Source organism: Haliotis asinina, chromosome 14, assembly GCF_037392515.1.
Source record: "Haliotis asinina isolate JCU_RB_2024 chromosome 14, JCU_Hal_asi_v2, whole genome shotgun sequence".
Classification (NCBI taxonomy): Eukaryota; Metazoa; Mollusca; class Gastropoda; order Lepetellida; family Haliotidae; genus Haliotis; species Haliotis asinina.
Window position 1 is genome coordinate 16,907,048 of NC_090293.1, and position 18,692 is coordinate 16,925,739.

General features: G+C 38.6%; 1 long non-coding RNA gene across 1 annotated transcript; it reads left to right on the plus strand.

Annotated features, from left to right (window-relative positions):
• Positions 1-5,443: 5,443 nt before the first annotated feature.
• Positions 5,444-14,791, plus strand: LOC137261434 (uncharacterized). Its single transcript, XR_010954854.1, has 3 exons — positions 5,444-5,458; positions 7,537-7,567; positions 14,755-14,791. It is a non-coding gene; the product is annotated as an uncharacterized lncRNA (long non-coding RNA).
• The last annotated feature ends 3,901 nt before the right edge of the window (positions 14,792-18,692 follow it).

The window sequence follows — 18,692 nt, forward strand, 5'->3', positions numbered from 1 at the left end:
TTAAATGAAGATCATCGTCTTGTGGTTACTGGAGGAACTACGGTAAAATCCCAACGGTCCCCGGGTACTGACACTGTACCTCTCACTCATCCCCCATCGTCAGGACCGAAGTAAGGGGGTTTACCGTAGTTCGGGTAAGGACACGCCATCCCATGTGTGGGATGCTCACAGGTAAACGTCATCTACCTGGTAGGTAACGGCGTTGTCCCAAAGCCATGGAAACCAGGATCCTGGTAACCTCTAATCGATGTTCGAGCGTATTTTTTAACAAATAAGTCCAAAGAGAGAAATGAAAGCGACATAGCCATAGTATATAAGAGCTTCTCCCAAATCTTTGACATTCCCTCGTTTAACTTGGACTTTATCATAGGCGTGTGTATGAATCAAGGCAGACAGACACAGAATGGAAATGGGAATGGCGTAATATATGTGTGTATATAGAATGCTCACAGGAAGTAGTACACCAGCGTGTTTATAAAACATTTTACGACATCGTAAAATGACCATCACTGATTGACAGACAGGGAATAATCAGTCTCCATCATCGCAGGGACATTAAACGACGATATTTATTTGACATTTTACGGCATCGTGAAACAGCCATTATTGAGTGACAATTAGAGGGGTGACATAACGGACAAATACCTCCACACTTCTACAAACAATGAACACACGTCTTCAAACATTAAACATCTCATAATAAATACACCACAGGGTATAAGTACGACATGCGAAGTCTCGCCATTTACACCCAACAGTGACAGCACACAACAGCCGAAAACACAACGCTATCAACAGGGACATCATGAAGAACACCACAGTCATCGTGTTTCTGATCGCCATCAGTAAGCCTCTGTACTTTAAATTAATAATTACATGTCCTGTCCAGAATTTTTACCGAAGCTGAAGTCACCTGAACTGTAAATACTTCACGTTACCCAACTTTCCACTTAATCATATAATGATGACTAACTTAAGCATAGGCACGGACCAAAGAGTTACTTCGAGAATGCCATAGTTCGCCACAAATGGTATTTCTAACATTGAAGATAACGTTCGTTTGTTTTAATGTCTGGCGAAATATATATCTATACCTTGAAATGGTTATCTCGTTACTGGTGTTATATTTCATCATTGTTACACATGTGTTATGTGTTGTTTGTTTTTCAGGCATCCCGTGTTCCTTTGCAGGAAACAAAGGAGGTAAGCACGCACTGTAATATTTATCCATGCAAGCCTAAAAGCTGTGTCAGCAAAATTATTCTGTTTATCTGTTTACATCATGAGTAAAAAGTTTGTGTCAAACCGTAGTTTGAGTCATTTTGCAGACCGGTGTATTATTTACACTAAAAAGAAACTATCAGACTGGAGAGCTTTTGTCTTATTCTGTCTATGGTTGTAACCGATACATCGATAGCCTACATACTGATACGTTTTCACGAACTCGAATATTGGGAATCTTTGATACAGATATTAGGTCAACATCAACATCTACGTCAGATGAGACATCAGGTTGGTAGCCAACAGGTTTGACCTTATTCGTTTTATGTGGTCCTCCAAAGGAACAGATACAATTACTAACAAACATTTTTATGTTTCGAAAAAAACCCATTTTAAAAACCCTCCGTCTCAGCAAAAACGTATTGGTCCAATACTATTTCCTAACGGAATCCTTCATTTTATTCGACATAATGTTGAGATTGCAATAACAGAATTTTGACGACTTGAAAAGATGTCTTCTTGACGTCCTTATAACATGGCACACATATACTGGTGCGTTATTCTTGTGAGATCGAAGAACCGGTACGAGTCTCCACATGGCTGCAATGTAGGAAGTCAATTTCACCCCCGACGTGATATTTCCTGAACCGTTGCTAAAAGTATCGTTAAACCAAGTTCACTCACTCAAAAGTATAGATAATCCCTCTGGCACCTTACTTTTTACATACAGACCACGGCAGGAATACTGTGGTTGCATGTACGTTATATCCATCTGTAAATCATAAAGTCTTTACCAGACAAGCTGATACTTGACAATGAGCCATTTGATCTAACAGTGAAGAAGAGGATCCACTTCTACCAAAAAGGTCATAATGCACGAATTTTGTTTCCAGTTCTACCAAAAAAAAGACAACTATGAAGACAGTAATTACATCATAATGCATGTATTTTGTTTGCTAGTTCCAGGTCGTAGATCTGCTTCAACATCCACGTCTTCGTCTACAGAAACCTTGGGTTCGTATTCACATGTGACACACAATCGCCTTTGTTCCTTTTCCACATTGACCAGGAGCTTGTTTAACAACAACCATTGTATTTACCTTCTCCTGATTAATATCGTCTTTACTAGGCACACACACATACTGATGTGTAATTAAGGTGACACCTTTATGGAACCTTTACTCTTACATAAAGTCCAAGTCGAAAATTCTCTGACGAGACGTATGCGATATCGACCTGTCTTTAATAGAGAACAATTACATCATAAGGCATGTGTTTTGTTTGCTAGAACCGGGCCGTAGATCTGCCTCAACATCCACTTCTTCGTCTACAGAGACATTAGGTTCGTAATTTCAAAATTACATACTGGTGCGTAGTTATGCTGACTCTATCTGGAACCTTGACATTTACATAAAGTGCAAATCAAAAATGCTCTGGCTATATGTATCTGATATCAACCTGTAAATAGTAAAGTCTTTACAAGACAAACTGGTGCTTGCCAGCGAGTCATTTAATCTTACATTGAAAACGAGGAATCAGTTCTACAAACAAAATCATCTGAAGAGAGTTATTACATCATAATGTATTTTGTTTGCTAGAACCAGGTCGTAGATCTGCCTCAACATCAACGTCTTCATCTACAGAGACATTAGGTTCGTATTTACAAAGTGACTTTACTGGCTTCGCAACGACAAAAACAAAGTCGCCTTTACCCCTTTTCAAAGTTGACCAGGAGCTTGTGTTCGTGACTAAACAACCATTATATTTACTGTCTCCTGATTAACATCGCCATTGCCAAGCAAACGCACATACAGATGAGAAATTGTGGTGATTCTATATGGAAACTTGACCTTTACAATAAGTCCAAGTCAAACATTCTCTGACTAGACGGCCATACGTAAGGGATATCCATCTGTAAATGACAAAGTCTTGATCAGAATAGCTGGTGCTTGACAACGAGCCATTTAATCAAACATTGAAAACGAGGATCCACTTCTACCAAAAAGGTCATAATGCATGTATTTTGTTTGCTAGAACCGGGCCGGAGATCTGCCTCAACATCCACTTCTTCATCTACAGAGACATTAGGTTCGTATTTACAAAGTGACTTTTGCTGGTTTCACAACGACAAACACAAAGTCGCCTTTGCTCCTGTTGCACGATAGCCAACAGATTGCTTTCATGCTGAAATAACGATTATATTTACCATCTCCTGATTACTAGACAAACGCACATAATGATGCGTTGTTACGGTGACATGATATGGAACCTTGACATTTACATAAAGTGCAAATCCAAAATGCTCTGGCTACATGTATGTGTTATCGACCTGTAAACAATAACGTCTTAAAAAGACAAACTGATGCTTGACATCTAACATTGAAAACGAGGATCCAGTTCTACAAACAAAATCATCTGAAGGGAGCAGTTACATCATAAGGCATGTATTTTGTTTGCTAATTCCAGGTCGTAGATCTGCCTCAACATCCACTTCTTCATCTACAGAGACATTAGGTTCGTATTTATACGGTTACTTTACTGGTTTCGCAACGACAAACACACTGTTGCCTTTGTTCCTCATGCAAATTGACCATCAGCTTGTTTTCATGTCTAAACAGCCATTATATTTACTGTCTCCTGATTAATATCGTCTTTACTAAGCAAACACACATACTGACTCTATATGGAAACTTGACTTTTGCAATAAGTCCAAGTCAAACATCCTCTGAGTAGACGGCCATACGTAAGAGATATCATCTGTATATAATAAAGTCTTTACCAGACAAGCTGGTGCTTGACAATGAGCCAATTTATCAAAAAGTGAAAACGAGGGTCCACTTCTACCAAAAAGGTCATAATGCATGTATTTTGTTTGCTAGAACCGGGCCGCAGATCTGCCTCAACATCCACTTCTTCATCTACAGAGACATTAGGTTGGTATTTACAAAGTGACTTTACTGGATTCTTAACGACAAACATAAAGTCGCCTTTACCCCTTTTTCATGTTGACCAGGAGCTTGTGTTCGTGTCTAAACAACCATTATATTTTACTGTCTCCTGATTAACATCGCCATTACCAAGCAAACGCACATACAGATGAGTAATTGTGGTGACTCTATATGGAACCATGACCTTTACAATAAGTCCAAGTCAAACATTCTCTGACTAGACGGCCATACGTAAGGGATATCCATATGTAAAATAACAAAGTCTTTACCAGACAACCTGGTGCTTGACAACGAGCCATTTAATCAAACATTGAAAACGAGGATCCACTTCTACCAAAAAGGTCATAATGCATGTATTTTGTTTACTAGAACCGGGCCGGAGATCTGCCTCAACATCCACTTCTTCATCTACAGAGACATTAGGTTCGTATTTACAAAATTACTGTACTGGTTTCACAACGACAAAGACATAATCGCCTTTGTTCCTGTTGCACGATAGCCAACAGATTGCTTTCATGCTGAAATAACGATTATATTTACCATTTCCTGATTACTAGACAAACGCACATACTGATGTGTAGTTATGGTGACATGATATGGAACCTTGATATTCATATAAAATGCAAATCCAAAATGCTCTGGCTACATGTATGTGATATCGACCTGTAAACAATAACGTCTTAAAAAGACAAACTGATGCTTGACATCTAACATTGAAAAGGAGGATCCAGTTCTACAAACAAAATCATCTGAAGAGAGTAATTACATTATAAGGCATGTATTTTGTTTGCTAATTCCAGGTCGTAGATCTGCCTCAACATCCACGTCTTCATCTACAGAGACATTAGGTTCGTATTTACAAAATTACTGTACTGGTTTCACAACGACAAAGACACAATCGACTTTGCTCCTGTTGCACGATGGCCAACAACTTGCTTTCATGACGAAATCACGATTATATTTACTGATTAATATCGCCATTACTAGGCACACACATACTGATGTGTTGTTATGCTGACTCTATCCAGAACTTTGACATTTACATAAAGTGCAAATAAAAAATGCTCTGGCTTCATGAATGTGATATCCACCTGTAAACAAAAAAGTCTTTAAGAGACAAACTGATGCTTGACAACGAGCCATTTAATCTTACATTTAAAACGAGGAATCAGTTCTAAAAACAAGATCATCTGAAGAGAGTTATATATTTAATCATAATGTATTTTGTTTGCTAGAACCAGGTCGTAGATCTGCCTCAACATCCACGTCTTCGTCTACAGAGACATTAGGTTCGTATTTATACGGTTACGGTTACTGGTTTCGCAACGACAAACACACAGTCGCCTTTGTTCCTCTTCCAAGTTGACCATCAGCTTGTTTTCATGTCTAAACAGCCATTATATTTACTGATTAATATCGTCTTTACTAGGCCAACACACATACTGACTATATGGAACCTTGACTTTGACAATAATGCCAAGTGAAACATTCTCTGACTAGACGTCCGTACGTAAGAGATATCCATCTGTAAATAATAAAGTCTTGACCAGACAAGCTGGTGCTTGACAACGAGCCAATTTATCAAAAAGTGAAGAAGAGGATCAAATTCTACCTGAAAGGTCATAATGCATGTATTTTGTTTGCTAGAACCGGGCCGCAGATCTGCCTCAACATCCACTTCTTCGTCTACAGAAACATTAGGTTGGTATTTACAAAGTGACTTTACTGGTTTCACAACGACAAACACAAAGTCGCCTTTGCTCCTGTTGCACGATAGCCAACAGATTGCTTTCATGCTGAAATAACGATTATATTTACCATCTCCTGATTACTAGACAAACACACATACCGATGTGTAGTTACGGTCGTATGATATGGAACCTTGACATTCACATAAAGTGCAAATCCAAAATGCTCTGGCTACGTGCATGTGATATCCACCTGTAAACAATAACGTCTTAAAAAGACAAACTGATGCTTGACATCTAACATTGAAAAGGAGGATCCAGTTCTACAAACAAAATCATCTGAAGAGAGTAATTACATCATAAGGCATGTATTTTGTTTGCTAATTCCAGGTCGTAGATCTGCCTCAACATCCACGTCTTCATCTACAGAGACATTAGGTTCGTATTTACAAAATTACTGTACTGGTTTCACATCGACAAACACAAAGTCGCCTTTGCTCCTGTTGCACGATAGCCAACAACTTGCTTTCATGACGAAATCACGATTATATTTACTGTCTCCTGATTAATATCGCCATTACTAGGCACACACACATACTGGTGCTTAGTTCTGTTGACGCTATCTGGCACACTGACCTTTACAAAAAGTGCCAATCAAAAATGCTCTGGCTTCATGTATGTGATATGGACCTGTAAATTGTAAAGTCTCTACAAGACAAACTGGTGCTTGACAACGAGCCATTCAATCAAACATTGAAAACGAGGATCAAGTTCTGGAAACAAGATCATCTGAAGAGAGTTATTACATCATAATGTATTTTGTTTGCTAGAACCAGGTCGTAGATCTGCCTCAACATCCACGTCTTCATCTACAGAGACATTAGGTTCGTATTTATACGGTTACGGTTACGGTTACTGGTTTCGCAACGACAAACACACAGTCGCCTTTGTTCCTCTTCCAAGTTGACCATCAGCTTGTTTTCATGTCTAAATAGCCATCATATTTACTTTCTCTTGATTAATATCGTCTTTACTAGGCAAACACACATACTGACTCTATATGGAACCTTCACTTTTGCAATAAGTCCAAGTCAACCATTCTCTGACTAGACGGCCATACGTAAGGGATATCCATATGTAAAATAAGTCTTTACCAGACAACCTGGTGCTTGACAACGAGCCAATTTATCAAACATTGAAAACGAGGATCCACTTCTACCAAAAAGGTCATAATGCATGTATTTTCTTTACTAGAACCGGGCCGCAGATCTGCCTCAACATCCACTTCTTCGTCTACAGAGACATTATGTTCGTATTTACAAAATTACTGTACTGGTTTCACAACGACAAAGACATAATCGCCTTTGTTCCTGTTGCACGATAGCCAACAGATTGCTTTCATGCTGAAATAACGATTATGTTTACCATCTCCTGATTACTAGACAAACACACATACTGATGTGTAGTTATGGTGACATGATATGGAACCTTGACATTCATATAAAATGCAAATCCAAAATGCTCTGGCTACATGTATGTGTTATCGACCTGTAAACAATAAAGTCTTTAGAAGACAAACTGGTGCTTGACATCTAACATTGAAAACGAGAATCCAGTTCTACAAACAAAATCATCTGAAGAGAGCAATTATATTATAAGGCATGTATTTTGTTTGCTAGTTCCAGGTCGTAGATCTGCCTCAACATCCACGTCTTCGTCTACAGAGACATTAGGTTGGTATTTACAAAGTGATCTTACTGGTTTCACAACGACAAACACAAAGTCGCCTTTACCTCTTTTCAAAGTTGACCAGGAGCATGTGTTCGTGACTAAACAACCATTATATTTACTGTCTCCTGATTAATATCGCCATTACCAAGCAAACGCACATACAGATGAGAAATTGTGGTGATTCTATATGGAACCATGACCTTTACAATAAGTCCAAGTGAAACATTCTCTAACTAGACGGCCATACGTAAGAGATATCATCTGTAAATAATAAAGTCATTACCAGACAACCTGGTGCTTGACAACGAGCCAATTTATCAAAAAGTGAAGAAGAGGATCAAATTCTACCTGAAAGGTCATAATGCATGTATTTTGTTTACTAGAACCGGGCCGCAGATCTGCCTCAACATCCACTTCTTCGTCTACAGAGACATTAGGTTCGTATTTTTAAAAAAAACTGTACTGGTTTCACAACGACGAAGGCACAATAATAATAACTGAATCTGCGCAAATCAGTGTTCCGGGCGGAACACGTTGCACCCTGAGAGGCACGGCAATGAATATGGCCACCGAATAATAAATTTAAACACAGAAAAGAGTGAGTCAAAACTATAAGAAATCTCCTGAAAATACAATGTTAGAAAATGTTTTCCTATTTCAGACCCAACTCGTAGGTCAGCCTCAACATCAACATCAACGTCTTCGGCTTCAACTTCGTCTGAGACAGATGGTAATAATACTTGATAATTATTTTAACATCAACGTCTTCGAAGGCAGATGGTATTAATACTTGATAATTATTTTAACATCAACGTCTGCGAAGACAGATGTTAATAATACCTGATAATTATTTTAACATCAACATCAACGTCTTCGGAGACAGATGGTAATAATACTTGATAATTATTTTGACATCAACATCAAACGCTCTCGCGCAAAGACGTTGAAACGAATTGTCGGTATCAAACCAAAGCAGTTTTCTCAATATTATCAAGTGCCGATGATTGCACTAAGAACGCTAGACCTGAAGACCTGGTTTGCTTCTTGTCAGTTTTTGACGAGATGAAACCTGCAAGTGAATTATTAATTACTTATAACTTACACATGTTTGTGTCGTTTCATCACTGGTGAGGTTACTACTGTAAAGGTCAGAAGTGATTTACGAGAAGTTTCGCAGATGCTGCCAAGTGCTAAGATCGCTACAACGTGAATTTGTCTATTCCAGGTGTTGATAATCCTGAGCCACAAGGACCGATCGGTTTCGTAGGTAAGGATGAACTCTGACGCTAAGCAAAGGATGGATGTTTGTTTGGTTAAAATTACTCGTTTTAATGACCATGGAAGAAGAATAGAAATTGTTATAGATAATATCTTAATCTTGAAAATAATTCTCTTCATCAATTGCTGTGATGTATCTGCTAGGTTCGGTTTAAAATTCTGACGGTGTGTGTGTGTGTGGAGGGGGAGGCGGGGTTGGACTGATTAACAGTTGGATATATAGTACAACACAATGGGGGAGAATAAGTCTACATGTCATCAAGATCGTGAAGGGAAACCTTTTCCTCGTATGACTTATAGCAATCCATTCGTTTGTGTTCTTTTTCAGCCCAAGAATGCACTGGAGGTAAGGCTCTTGACTTCTTTCAAAATCACCAGGGCACGACTTTTGAATCCTATCACATAACCAGCTAGTAGTAAATGATGTGTACGTCGAATTATTACATAGTTACTTCTAAAACACACCTGTTTCAAGTCTTGTTCCACTCTGGTTCGGACTGACTTCATAATGTGTTCATATGTGCACCTAGCACTGCACGACGGTTATGTTTATTTCTAAGTGAAACGTTGTTTCTCTCTTTTCATATAAGATGCCTGTGTCCCCTTGGATGGCGTAGCAGGCATAGACGGTGACGTTCTGGTTGACCCTCCTGTTATTGGTGAGCTTATATTGTTAATAAAACATACAAAACAGTTATCCCGTTTCATTTAATCTGTTCAAGGACCTTAGTTATACAAGTTTGCTTTGACAAATGTGTTTAAGTGCCTTTGGAGCTCCATTTTGTGTCAGAGTTGGAAGTTGTTGGAATTGACTTCATTTTGTTTCATCATTTTACTTGTTTCAGATGTTGGAGAGCCTGTTCAGTAATTATACTGAATGTATGTAACGAGATCCTTTGGATGACCTGGCGCTTTAGTCTACCGGTGAAACGGCTAAGATGAGCGGGCAAGCGTGAGAGTCGACGGAGAGACTGCGAGGCTGTACTGTATTTGCTCAGGGAAAAACTCATCAAACCGGAGAAACGCGCAATGTTTGTATGTGGTAATATGTATATGTCCATGAATAAAGTGTCAGACATGACATGTTGGTATGTTGTTTTCTGTTGATGATAAGATTGAGATGACTGAACATTTTGGATTTCAAGGTGTCGTCAGTAACACAAAGCCGCTGCTCTTAAGGTCAGTATGTCTAATACCTGATGTACAGAAAAGTATGGTTTCCGGTCAACAGATTAAAATTCCACGTTCAAATAATATGCCACAGATATACAATATTTTTCACATGTTATATTCATTACATCAGAAAAGACATAAGGTAAATACAGAATCTGCCTGTTAGGAATCAAGACTGGATCGATACTGTGAGCAATACATCACCAAATTAGGATGCGACAACCAAATCTAATATCATGCTGAATGTGTCGCAAAACTGAATTCACTCATTCACACCAATGACTAGCAGAATATGCTGCAAATCTTCTTTGCGGTGAAAGGTATTTCAGTAATTGTACATGTATCTTATACCTTGAGATCGAGCTGGAAAGACAGAGTGGAGAGCACATTTCCAGAGTCAAAACGATAATTAGTGATATGGTAATGGGATCCATTAAGCGGTCATAACAAGCGCTGCCTATCGCTCAGGAATGCCTTAAAGTTTACATCTGCAGTCTGTCTTAAATTTCCTTTCCATGATATTTTCATTCTGGACTTGACGTACAATGTAAACAACGAAAAAGAAACCCAATTCCTGGATTGAATTTTTGATGAGCACTTGACCTTTCGACCTCACATTCATATTTAAAACAAATGCCTGTAAGCCCTTAATTTGCTGAAAGCTGTCTCTAATACTTAGTGGGGAGGGTGTCAGCAAACCCTCCTCCATCTGCACCGAGCACTTGTACGGCTCCATCGTCTTTGGTGGAGTCTGCAAAAGTACACTCAAAACATCGTGGTATCAAATCACCCGTGCAGTATGTCACTGTGTCAACTGTGTGAATATTACTCTGTATGAGGATCTGTAAAATATAAAGTCTTTTTTCAAAAATGTAAACATTTGAAAAGTTAATATAATACATACAAATCCTTATTTACAGATGGGTCCAAGGATGGTGGCGCAGCGGTGTGTGCCACTGTCATGGGATCAAGAACAATATCTGTTTACAGCAGAAGCTAAAGCCATTTCATCTGTCATCAATAGACAACTATTTTATTGCTAGTTCAGATTAGTAACTGAGATTGTTAATGGCTGTACCCTCAAAAGGGACTGAAGTATTGTAAAATTATTGTCCTCCTGAGACGGTAAGTCCCAAAGCATTCAACGTAAATTTATTAATATTTATTCATTTATATTAATTTTGATCCTGAGATATATGTTATATTAATCTATGGCTACATTATCTAATATTGCCAATAGCTGAAGGGGGGTGTAAATCCAGCTAGGTTCACACAGAAACAAATGTACTGTAAGCCTCCATGGTAGGAAGATATTAAGTTCAAGTGAGGTGGGGAAAGGTGATCCCAAGATTTTGTGATCTGGTGTACGTTGAAATGATGTGCAGTTGCAACAGGGACAATCCACCTTCCTGTGGCTATGTTGCCATTAGCAACATTCAACATTGGCAAAATACCACTTAAGATATATCATCAAACATATGGTATAATGTTATCCAACGTTTGAACTTTTACAGACATTGTCATTGCAGGTCAGTGTGCAGTCTGCCTTCACAACTGCATTCTGACATAAATTTTGTTCCCGTGACACTGTCATGGAGAACTAGATATACAATGTGGACAAAGATATGGTTTTCTACATTTATTAACATTGAAAGTTTTAATTCTTGACAAAAGTATAAGTTCATTTGTAAACTGAAAATGTGTTTCTACTCTTATTCACATATTTTTGCAAAACAGTCCATTCCATGTACAAATGTGAAAACACAGCCCGGAAGGGAAAATTCCATTATATACGTTTGTCTCCTTCATTCTTTAACGCCACACTCAGCAATACTTCAGCCATATGACGGCGATGTGTGACAATACTATTTTAAACATTTCTGGGCCCGAAACTTATATAGTTTATAGCTTTAGTGGTTAGCATCGTAAACATCAACCGACGTAATTTGATAATGATGACATGCATCAACAAAGCGGGCTAGCTCGACCATGCAATCCCGCCTTTTGCGAAAAGCTTAGTTTACTAAGAATCAAACCCGTGAAGGTCCCGGGGTAGAACAGACCTTCAGCAAACCCATGCTTGCCATAAAAGGCGACTATGCTTGTCGTAAGAGGCGACTAACGGGATTGGGTGGTCAGGCTCGCTGACTTGGTTGACACATGTCATCGGTTCCCATTTGTGCAGATCGATGCTCATGCCGTTGATCACTGCATTGCCTGGTCCAGACTCTCGATTATTTACAAACCGCCGCCATATAGCTGGAATATTCTTGAGTGCATCGTAAAACTTTACGGTTAGTTTCAAAGTGCTACCATACATTTAAATCTCCAAAGAACCGCCTGCGCGATGCAACAGTTAGAGCGTCCCCCCGGAGAGTGGAAAGTCGCTGGTTCGATCCCCAACCGCTTCCTACCAAACAATCTTGAAGTATGGTACTTGTTTGTCCCTGCCTGGCATTTATGAGTAAAACAAGGACTATATTGCACGGAGTCAGTATAAAATGTGTTTTAATGAGGTATTGATGCCTTACCGCGGCATGGTATCAGTGAGCTAGCACTATAAAACCAATGAAAGTCAAGGGTAGTACAAGCAGCCACACATAAACACGCATCCACGTCGACATATTCTTGAGTACGACGTTAGGCCCCATTTCACATCACCTTAAACTCACCAAATAACAAACTGTTCAGATAAAAACCTGATGATTGGCATTCTACAAGTTGGGTGGATGAAGGCTGGGGACTATTTTTATGGATACACATACAAATAGTCCTCAACGTGAGATATTTAGTTTGAACACTATACACATTCAGGAGATTGCATGAATGTAAAATTGTTATTTTGTGTCAATTGTGTATCTAGACATGACATAGATGAGGCAGTTTCATTTGTACCTTAGTTCTATCTTGAACATGTTTTGGGAGTGGCCATTTGGCCCACATTATAAGGTTACAACAACATATATCCTTACATAGTCAAACACATTAGCCACATACAGTTAACCATTAACTATGCATGTCTGCTTTTGCACTACCTTCCTAGTGAAGACACAAGTTCGAGGATTACGATAACCTTTAATATTCATGTGCTAATGCATAATATGATATATTAAAAGCAAATACATTTTCAGTGGTCCCTACACGTATTCCTGGGACCGATGGTAACAAAATTTATATTGCCATTGCCATATCAGTTATTTCATTGGTTCCGTTAGAGACCTTATTCACGTTTAAATGCCAAATTATCTTAATAATTGGTTAACCAACACAAAGACCATAATTAAAAAAGAAACACACACGTGTACCCGGTTTAAGGAATCTTCTAAATGCATAATGGGGTGGTGGGGTAGCCTAGTGGTTAAAGCGTCCACTCGTCACTCCGAAGACCCAGATTCGCTTACCCAGGGAGACTATATAGAGGTTGTAGAGTATCCCTGCCCACATGGGCACAATGTGAGAAGCTCATTTCTGGTGTCCCTCCCCGTGATATCGCTGGAATATTGCTAAAAGCAGCGTAAAACCGCTCACTCACTCTAAATGCATAACGTCAACGCCAGGGAATAATCAGTCTCCATCATCGCAAGAACATTAAACTACGATATTTATTTGACATTTTATGGCATCGTGAAACAGCCGTTATTGCGTAACAGTTACAGGGATGACATAACGGACAAATACCTCCACACTTCTACAAACAATGAACAAACGTCTTCAAACATTAAATATCTCATAATAAATACAACATATGGTATAAGTACGACACACGAGGCCTTGTCATTTACACCCAACAGTGACAGCACGCAGCAGCCGAAGACGCAACGCTATCAACAGGGACATCATGAAGAGCGCCACAGTTATTGTCGTGTTTCTCATCGCCATCAGTAAGTACTAGTATTCATGCATCAGTAGGTACAGTCAAAATCCGTTGTGTCGAAGATAGAGGGACTTTAAATTCTTCGAGTAACCCGATACAAAGGCAAAATGGTGATTAAATCAAGATTATACAGGGGCCAAACTTCTAGATATTTAGTTCGACATATTACAGTTAGACGTATTACAGTTCGACTTAGTATAGTTCGCTACAACGGTGTTCTTACTTTTTCAAAATATTAGCCATTCCTTTTAGTTTCTGATAAAATGAGATGAATGTTGGTAAAATCAGTATCTGAAGGTTACCCTACTCTCACATCATGTTAAAAGTGGAATTCTTGCCATATGTTACACCAAGCCTATGTTGCATGACATTATTCTAGATGTACCATGTTATCATTTATAGGGGCACAGAAAAGATAACGTATGTTCTATTAATCATTTGAAAAAATATATCGCGACTTTTCCCAAGATATAAAAAGTGATATTTTCCTATATTTTATGTCTCATTATGTGTATCATATTCCATATGTCTTTTCAGGCACCCAGTGTTCCTTGGCAAGAAATAAGAGAGGTAAACACATTTACTATAATTCGTCAATGTATATGTACATGTCAACGCACGTCAAAGACCGAGTCAGCAAAACTGTTTTTCACATCAGTTACTTAATGTTTTTTGTCCGAGTGGTGTTTGATCAGGCACAATGTGGAGCTGTTATATTTTAAGTACTATAAAACGAAGATTTTAGGTTGACCAGCAGCTCTGTTTTGTTCTTTCTATCATTGTAATCTTTATACTGATATATATTTAAGTCAAATATTTGCATCTTTGATACAGGTGCTAGATCAGCATCTACATCAACGTCTTCGTCAACAGAGACATCGGGTTCGTATCCGACAAAGTTAACTGAACCATTTAACCAGGTCGAAGTAGTCTTTTAATAGAATGAATGTAGTCACGATTAGTCGTGGGGCTGTAAATATCAAAGAGGAATAAATATGCCAATAACCCTCTGTTTACTTATAAACATACTGGTTCAACCTCGCGTATTCACAGAATCCTTTATATCCATAAACCCTTTCCTTAAATCGCAATAAATTATTTATGTGGACATGAGTGATAGAGGGACTCCAGAAATAGCCTTCACACATTGTACCTGTGTGGGGTATCGAACCCAGTTCCTAGTCTCTTTCAGATACAATGTATTACCCAAGTCACCAAACAAAACAAATCAGGAATTTAATCAATAACAGAAAAGAGGAAACAGTTTAAAAAAGATGAACACTATCATATATGCATTTTGTATCATAGTTCCAGGTCGCAGATCCGCATCAACATCCACTTCATCGTCAACAGAGACAATGTCCTACTTACAAGTTAATGGTAAACTATTTAACTGTCGGGCTATAGTCCACTTGCAGTTAATGTGTTTAATGAAATTACTAATATTATAATCACATGCAAGTGCTGGTACGGATTGCATCTGTGTATTGTAGGTACATATCTAAAATGTGTTATAATATAATCACAAGGCTGCCTTCTCTGTTAGTGGCAATTTGAAAATCATTGAAATCTAGGAAAGACAAGCCCTGCCTGAAATGGGACACAGAGAGACGCAATTAGCCACGTCACCGAACGCAACCTACTACAACTAGTAAACAGTATTTCATTCCATATTGTTTCTTACATGTGTTTTGTATGACAGTTCCAGGTCGTAGGTCAGCATCATCATCAACGTCTTCGGCTTCATCATCATCTTCATCTTCGTCTGAGACAGAAGGTAATGATACTTGATAATTATTTCACCATAGCAACGAAACCTTCTCATACTTCTTGCAGAAAGATTTGTGTGTATCAACCCAAGGTTCTTTCTCTTGGATTTTGAGCTGATGCCAATACTATGAACTACTACTTCTACTACTACTACTACTACTACTACTACTACTACTACTACTACTACTACTACTACTACTGCTGCTGCTGCTGCTGCTGCTGCTACTACTAATGCTACTACTAATGCTACTACTAATGCTACTACTACTAATACTACTTTAATTTAGGACACGTGAAGACCCGGGTTAGAACTGATCTTCCGTAACCCATGCGTATTTTAAGAAGCGACTAACGGGGCCAACTGGTCAGGATACTGACTTGGTTAACACTTGTCATCGAATCCTAACTGCATAGACCGATGTTCATCCTGTTGATCAATGGATTGTCTGGTCCAGACACGATCACTGACAGACTGCCGCCATACAGCTGGAATATCGCTGAGTGCGGCGAGGAACTAAATTCTAATACACAGAGGGTCGGTGGGCTAGTCTAGAGGATAATACGTTCGCTCGTCACGTTCAATACACTAGCTCGACTCCCCATTTGGGTACAGTGTCTGGTCCACGTATGGTATGTATTCAAGTTATGACTCCCAGTTCTTCACATACACTAGGAATATTATAGCGTGAATTTGTTTTCTTCCAGGTGTTGATAATCCTGAGCCACAGGGACCAATCGGATTCTTAGGTAATTATGAATCTAAACACCTCTGGTGTTTAGCAACGTTTTAGAATTGTTTGGCTTGGTTTTTACGTCGGAGACACATGTGGATTGACAGGAGGATGGATGGATGGAAAAGGGATGAATTTAGACACCATAATAATCTTGAAAAATCAGTCTTTCTCGAATGTATGTGATGTATCAATCTATTTTCTTATTTTTCAGCCCAAGAATGCGTAGGAGGTGAGGTTTTTTAATCTATCCAAACCACCAGGGAAAGAAACATATCACATTTTGGGTCCCCCAAAATATTCATCCATAATGACCAAACATGAGTAATTATAATTTACGTCGAGTATTATAAAACAAAAATTCTATAACGCCGTTTTAAGCCTTACCAACCCTTGATAGGATTGAGTTCCTAACGAGTTTGACCCACTTTCATAAGGCGCAAGTACTTCTGAAATTCTGAGCCAACAGCCCTGTCCACATCTTTCAAAGCCGTGATATCATGTTTAACACCCTCTTCTCGTTTAAGATGCCTGTGTCCCTGTGGACGGTGTAACAGACAAAGACGGCGAGGTTCTGGTTGATCCTCCTGTTATCGGTGAGTATAAATTGTTAAGAAACAAGTAAACAAGCAATTAGAGATGGTAATTTACATAATGAACTGTTTTGGGGGATCAGTCTTAAGTAGTATGCGAACTAGCTTCCAAATTTTGCTTGCCAGTCGGGCTAGCTATGCTTGAAAGTTACTAGCCCACAAAATAATTCACTAGCCCGAAAGCTGAGACGGACTGCTAACAGCATGAACATTTTTATCAGGTCATAAGCTTCATTTATATAAAAGTGTATTATAGTTTACGGAGAGAGTGACATATTTGTGACGTAATGACCCCAAGAAAATTCACGAGCCAATTCGGACCAGTGACACTGGAGAATTCCTGACCCGACTACATATTTACTAGTCACTGGCTAATGGGCTATTTGCTACTTCGCTCACTGTTTTTCTTACATGCAAATGAAATTGACATGCAACGAAATAAACAGGTCTTACTTACAATCAACTTAAGCGACTGGTTAATATAAACGATAGACACTGTAAAAAATCGGGGTTATTAACTTATATCCTACCTCACACATAAATGTCGTTTTCTGAATGGCTAAGTGTTCTCCTGTTATTTGCAATGTATTATGTGCCCTACTTACAAGTGAGGTACAATTTAAGCTGAATATGGTAACATTAAATGTTTTGTTGCAAAAGTCAGTACTTCAGCAACAATATTTAATGGATAACAAGACGAAAAACGACTCAGTTTGTGATCTCATATCACATGAATGACACTGGGGTGCATTGTCCAGTATTCGATCACCGTGCATCAACCCATGACTCCCTTGTGACCAGTAAACAACTCATATTGCAATGAGTGTATCAAAGATTTTATTATTAACAATTATTTATAATTACTTTTTATTTGACAAATGGAGACAAAAAGTATTTTAATCGCAAACGAAAGTGAAGTTTGGCGATATGAACAGACAAGATCCCTTTCACTTTCATTTTTTCATTTACACTTGAGGGTCTTGAAAAAAAATTCTTGAACATTCCTTGACAGTTGTTTTTCAAGTGTATTTGGGGTTCCATTTTGTGTCAGAAAGTTTAGAAAAAACAGGTTATTGGAATTGGCTTTAGTTTGTTTCATCATTTGTTTGTTTCAGACGTTGGAGAGCCAGCTCAGTGATTATACTGAATGTATGTAACGAGATCCTATTGGAGACCAGGTGCTTCAGTCTTGTGTCACTGTTGAAATATGAAACTGTTGAGATGTGTGAGCAAGCGTGACACAACGTGATTCAGAGACCATATACAGTATTTGCTTAGGCAAACCTTCACTAAGCCAGACAAACGTGAAAAAAATGTAATGTTTGTGTGTGACAAGGTGATTATGTGTCATGGTACATGAATAAAATAGGTGTCAAACATCACATGTTTGTATGCTGTTTTCTGTTCAATTGCTGAATTTACGGGATTTCAAGGGTATAGTCAGTAACACCAAGCACTTCCTTTCAAGGTAGTTCCATATGAACCGAAATGAACCGAAATGAACAAAAACAAAACAAGCCAGCAAGCCCGACCACATGATCTCGTCTGTCGTCTCTTACTAACTGTGTGCTTCCCTAAAGACCATTTCTAACATATACTCTTCCAAAAAAGTAAGGGAACCTGAACTTTGAAGTCTGGTAGAAAGAAAACCCATTGAGGAACGTTATAATGACATTCATTTTGTG